The sequence below is a fragment of the Chaetura pelagica genome, unplaced genomic scaffold (genome assembly GCF_000747805.2).
Source record: "Chaetura pelagica isolate M959 unplaced genomic scaffold, ChaPel_1.0 scaffold91, whole genome shotgun sequence".
Taxonomy (NCBI): Eukaryota; Metazoa; Chordata; class Aves; order Apodiformes; family Apodidae; genus Chaetura; species Chaetura pelagica.
In genome coordinates, this window is record NW_009952042.1 from 500,393 (window position 1) to 505,806 (window position 5,414).

Here is a 5,414-nt window from a genome sequence, read left to right on the forward strand (position 1 = left end):
CCCATCCCTCCCTGCCCTTGTCCCAAGTCCCTCCCCAGCTTTCCTGGAGCCCCTTCAGGCACTGGAAGCTGCTCTAAGGTCTCCCTGGAGCCTTCTCTTCTCCAGGCTGAACACCCCAACTCTCCCAGCCTGGCTGCAGAGCAGAGCTGCTCCAGCATCTTCATGACCCTCCTCTGGACTCTCCAGGAGCTCCATGTCCTTTATGGTTGGGGTGTTCAGGTCAGTGGCCCCTGAGCAGTGACTTTTAACCCTTTGCCTGCAATGAAGGGCTTGGCATGGAGAGATCTGTAACTTTCTAAGTTGGTTCTCACACTCATGTCTAGACAGCAGAAATGCCACCTCATCCCCACCCCAGACAGCAACCCTATCAAAATAATTGTGAGCACTATAAGAACACAGTGAAAGGATATTTTTAAACAGCTCTTGAACTGCTTTTTTTTGCAAGTTTGGGGGTTTTTTTTTGGAGCAGTTTGCTCCTTTTCCATCTGACATCTCCTGGCACTGCCTTTCCTGGCACCAGGACTCTGAGCAGGATGCCAAGGTGTGAAGGTAAAGGAGTTCCAAGCAGCAAAAAGATGCTGATACATAAACTACCAGGCAGAAAATAAGGTTGGTAGTGAAGTTGCCATGCAGCAGTTCCCAAAGTGTGGATGACAGAGCCCTCCAGGAAGGCTGGGAAGGGTCTAAATCTGTGTGGCTCTGTGATTGTGATGAGGGTTTGGAAGGGACCTCTGGAGATCATCTGGTCCAACCCCCCTGCTAGAGCAGGGTCCCCTAGAGCAGATCCCACAGGAACGTGTCCAGGTGGGTTTGGGGTGTCTCCACCTCCCACCAGCCCAGGTTGCTCCAAGCTCCATCCAACCTGCCCTTCAACACTGCCAGGGATGGGGCAGCCACAGCTTCTCTGGGCAACCTGGGCCAGGCTCTCCCCACCCTCCCAGGAAGGAACTTGTGTGTCATATCTCAGCTACATCTCCCCCCTCTCAGCCCCCAGGTGTCTGTGCTGAGCCCTCCCACACCCTGCAGGCTGGAAGCTGCTGCTTCACACTTTGCCATCCCATATTTTCCAGAGTGCAGAAGATCAGCACTAACTCTTGAGAGGAGCCAGGAACAAACATCTCCATCATGGTCCAGGTCAGGCTTTTCCTGGCTCCTCTGAATTTCTGAGTCACCAGGACACGGAGCAGGATGCCAAGGTGTGAAGGTAGAGGAGTTCCAAGCAGCAAAAAGATGCTGATACATAAACTACCAGGCAGAAAATAAGGTTGGTAGTGAAGTTGCCATGCAGCAGTTCCCAAAGTGTGGATGACAGAGCCCTCCAGGAAGGCTGGGAAGGGTCTAAATCTGTGTGGCTCTGTGATTGTGATGAGGGTTTGGAAGGGACCTCTGGAGATCATCTGGTCCAACCCCCCTGCTAGAGCAGGGTCCCCTAGAGCAGATCCCACAGGAACGTGTCCAGGTGGGTTTGGGGTGTCTCCACCTCCCACCAGCCCAGGTTGCTCCAAGCTCCATCCAACCTGCCCTTCAACACTGCCAGGGATGGGGCAGCCACAGCTTCTCTGGGCAACCTGGGCCAGGCTCTCCCCACCCTCCCAGGAAGGAACTTGTGTGTCATATCTCAGCTACATCTCCCCCCTCTCAGCCCCCAGGTGTCTGTGCTGAGCCCTCCCACACCCTGCAGGCTGGAAGCTGCTGCTTCACACTTTGCCATCCCATATTTTCCAGAGTGCAGAAGATCAGCACTAACTCTTGAGAGGAGCCAGGAACAAACATCTCCATCATGGTCCAGGTCAGGCTTTTCCTGGCTCCTCTGAATTTCTGAGTGTGAAGAGCCTCCTTCCCCAGCCAGAGCCCCTTCTCCCAGGGTGCTAACTGGGTGAGCTGGTTTTTAGGACCTTGTCAGCCTGAGGAGCTGGAAAATGAGGGAGTTTTTTCTCCAACAAGTGCAGAGCAGAAATTGGACCTTGAAGCAGCTTGGAGGCATCTCAAGAGGAAAGGAGGGCAGGGCTCCCATGCTCAGCCAAAGGTCCCACTGCTACCAGCTCTCTGGCACAGCCAGCCCTGGATCCCCCTTATCCCTGCTGGGCATCCCAGGAAAGGCAACTGGGAAGGAGAAATCCTTCCATGGATAGTACCAGTCACCACCTCCCAGGGGGTTGATGGAGTTTCAAGGCCCAACTGGGTCATGACACAGAAAGGCAAGGGAAGTTTCCAGGGTTCTTTCCAACCAACAGAGCATGTAAATCTCACCAACAACCACCCCCCCCTTTTGTGGGGAGAGCATTTGGTTGGAACAGCTGATTTCTTGGGGTGGGGAACCCAACTGAACAACCAGCTCCTTGGTTTGTGGACATGGGAAGTGAGAGGAACAAATCCCCAGCTTTGGTTTCTATTTAGCTCAGCTGAGGTTAGACCAGACACTCTTTATTTCCCTTTCCACTCACAGATGTTGAGGCAGGAGCAAGCAGGCCTGTCCCAGGCTTGCTGAGCTGCTTCCAAAGGTCTCCATGAGGTGCAGGAAGAGCCAGGGCTCCATTTCCCTGCTCAGGTTGTGGCTTCAGCCCCAGCAAGGTAAGAAACCCCCTTTGATTCTTGCCCAAACTACTCATGCAACTCAGCTCTTATCTTAAATAAAAAGCCATTGACAGGAACAGTTAACACACTGTAATTAAAGCAATCAATTAATTACCAGGCTTCCCTGGTGACTATTCCACACTGGAGGCAAAAGAGGTGGGAGGATTGTGACCACTTGGCTTCAGCAGCAGCTGGAACAAGCTGGGTGCAAACCCAGGAAGGTTGTGGAGGCAGCTCTGCTACCAGGGATGTGACCTCTAACGTGTTCTTCTGGTTTTGGGGTGATTGTGGTGGTTGCAACAAGGACCCTGCTGAGATGGGCATTGGCTGCAGGAAGGTTCTGCTTGGAGGAAAGTTCCTGGAAGGGTCAATGTGAAGGGACACAGGGTTGTTTGGGTCTCCTGGGTTCTGCTCCAGCTCAGGGTGACCCACACCAGGGAGCAGCCAAGTTCCTCAGGGTTTTTATGGAGCTGATGGGCTTGTCAGAGCCAAAGGGTGGCCTGAGATCCTTGTCTGAAAACTGTTGCATCTGGTTTTAGATACCTTCCTTCTGAGGTTAGGCATGGAGAGGGTTTTGAGGCTGCTCCTCGTGGACTCACAGACTGGTTTGGGTTGGAAAGGAGCTGAAAGATCACCTAGTCCAGCCCCCCTAGTCCAGCCATGTCCCACTAGACCAGGTTGCTCCAAGCCCCATCCCACCTGGCCTCATGCACTGAGCTGTGCTTGGATTAACTTGGAATTCCATTACAACATCTAAACCTTCACTTGAAGTCTTCCTTGGTGTTTTCCCATGGAAGTTGCCTTTGGAGAAGCTCCCTGAGGAGCAGGGGGTGAGATGTGCAGGTGGTGCCAGGCTGGGCAGGACACGTGGCAGAAGAAAGGTGAGGCAGGACAAACCAGTTCCCCCAGTGGGATTGGGTCATGTCTATTTATTGACCAGCAAGGTGCCCACTGAGGAAATGCCTGGCTAGACCTGAGCTGAGGAGCAACATCAGGCTAATTGAGACCTGGTCTTTGTGGTCACACCCATGACAAGAGCCACCAGGAAATTCTTGGCTGTGAGGGTGGTGAGAGCCTGGCCCAGGTTGCCCAGGGAAGCTGTGGCTGCCCCATCCCTGGCAGTGTTGAAGGGCAGGTTGGATGGGGCTTGGAGCAGCCTGGGCTGCTGGGAGGTGTCCCTGCCCATGCAGGGGGGTTGGATCTGGATGGTCTTTCAGGTCCCTTCCAACCCAAACCATTCCATGACTCTGTGGCTCCAGCTCCTAATGGAACTTTTCCCATGGAAAACTGCAAAACCTTTTCTCTGTGGCTTCCAGGATCCAACCAGTGACATTTTGCCACACCTCTTGGAGGTGACAGATGCAAATGAAGCCACCACCCTGGCTCCAGCCTCCCACAGCCAGCTGAGAAGGTTGTTAGTCCCAGGTGTTAAAGATTAACCAGCAAGGGTTAGTTGTTTCAATGGGCCTGATAAGGAGCAAACCCACTTCTTGGGCCTCTCAGGTTGGAGATGGAGGAGGAAGCAGCAGCTGGGGAGGCAACAGGGACACAGGGCAGAAGGGACCTTCAAGGTCCTGGCAGTGCTTCTTGCCCTTTGCTCCCAGGAGCTCCTTGGAACCAGGCACTGCCAGCCCAGGGTTTCCTGCCCCTCTGTCCTCCTGAGAAAAGGGCCACACATCCCAGGCAGAAGGTAAAAAGCAGCATTTTATGTATTTGTTTGTTTTCTTCCCCATTTCTGATGAATAAGAACATTTCTCTTTGACCCCAGGGAAACCTGATGTTGAGACTTGGGGTTGGTAGGAGCTCTGGGGGCTCCACAGGCCATTGCAGGGGGGCAGGTGAGGTGGGAGGGCATCTGGAATCATAGAATCATGGACTGGTTTGGGTTGGAAGGGACCTTCAAGGTCATTTAATTCCAACCCCCCTGCATGGGCAGGGACACCTCCCACCAGCCCAGGTTGCTCCAAGCCCCATCCAACCTGCCCTTCAACACTGCCAGGGAGGGGGCAAAAGGAGATGGCCAGGGGGTGTGTGGGGGGCACAGGTGCCATGTGGGTGTGCAGCACCTCCTCTGTGCCCACCCTGGACCAACACACCCCCTCAGATTCCCAAAGGTGCTGGCAAAAGAGAGAGCAGCTCGTGCCATGATAAGGAGGGATATCGATCAGAGGGGATGGATCCAGATGGATCCACTTGTGGATCCAGACTTTCCTGTTTGTCCAAGCTGACTCTACACTTTTATCTGCCTGTTCTCTGTTTTATCTCCTCCCCTTTACCCACTTTCCCTGTCGATTTGTGCCTTTTCCTGCCTTATTTCCACCCCCACCTTCTCTTCGCCCCATCCCTATTTCCCTGCCTGGCTTTTTTCTAGCTGGAATTCCCAGTTTTCCCCCACTCCCTCTTTTCTGCTGCTTCATGATCAGCTGAGAGGCAACATTCATCTCCCCGAGTGACTGATGAATGGAGATAATGAGCTCACTAATGAGGGTGGGGCAGCAGGTAAGGGCAGGATCCAGCCCCAGCAGTGGGGCTGCCTGGGGCTCAGTGTGGGGGCACCAAGGGGCTGCCTGGGAGCATGGATGTCCCCAGAGGTGAGTCCTGGCTTTGGCTGCTTGGGGGCAGGTTGTTATGGTCCATGGGGTGGTGGTGGCCCTTCATCCCCAAGTCCTGGTGAAGCCCCTTCCCTGAGTCCCATGGGCATCCTCAGAGCCCCTTCCCCAAGCCCCATGGGCATCCAAAAAGCCCCTTCCTCAATCCCCAGTGGAGCCCTTCCCCAAGCCCTGGTGGCCTCCAAAAACCCCCAGCCCCAGTGGAATCCTCAGAGCCCCTTCCCCAAGCCC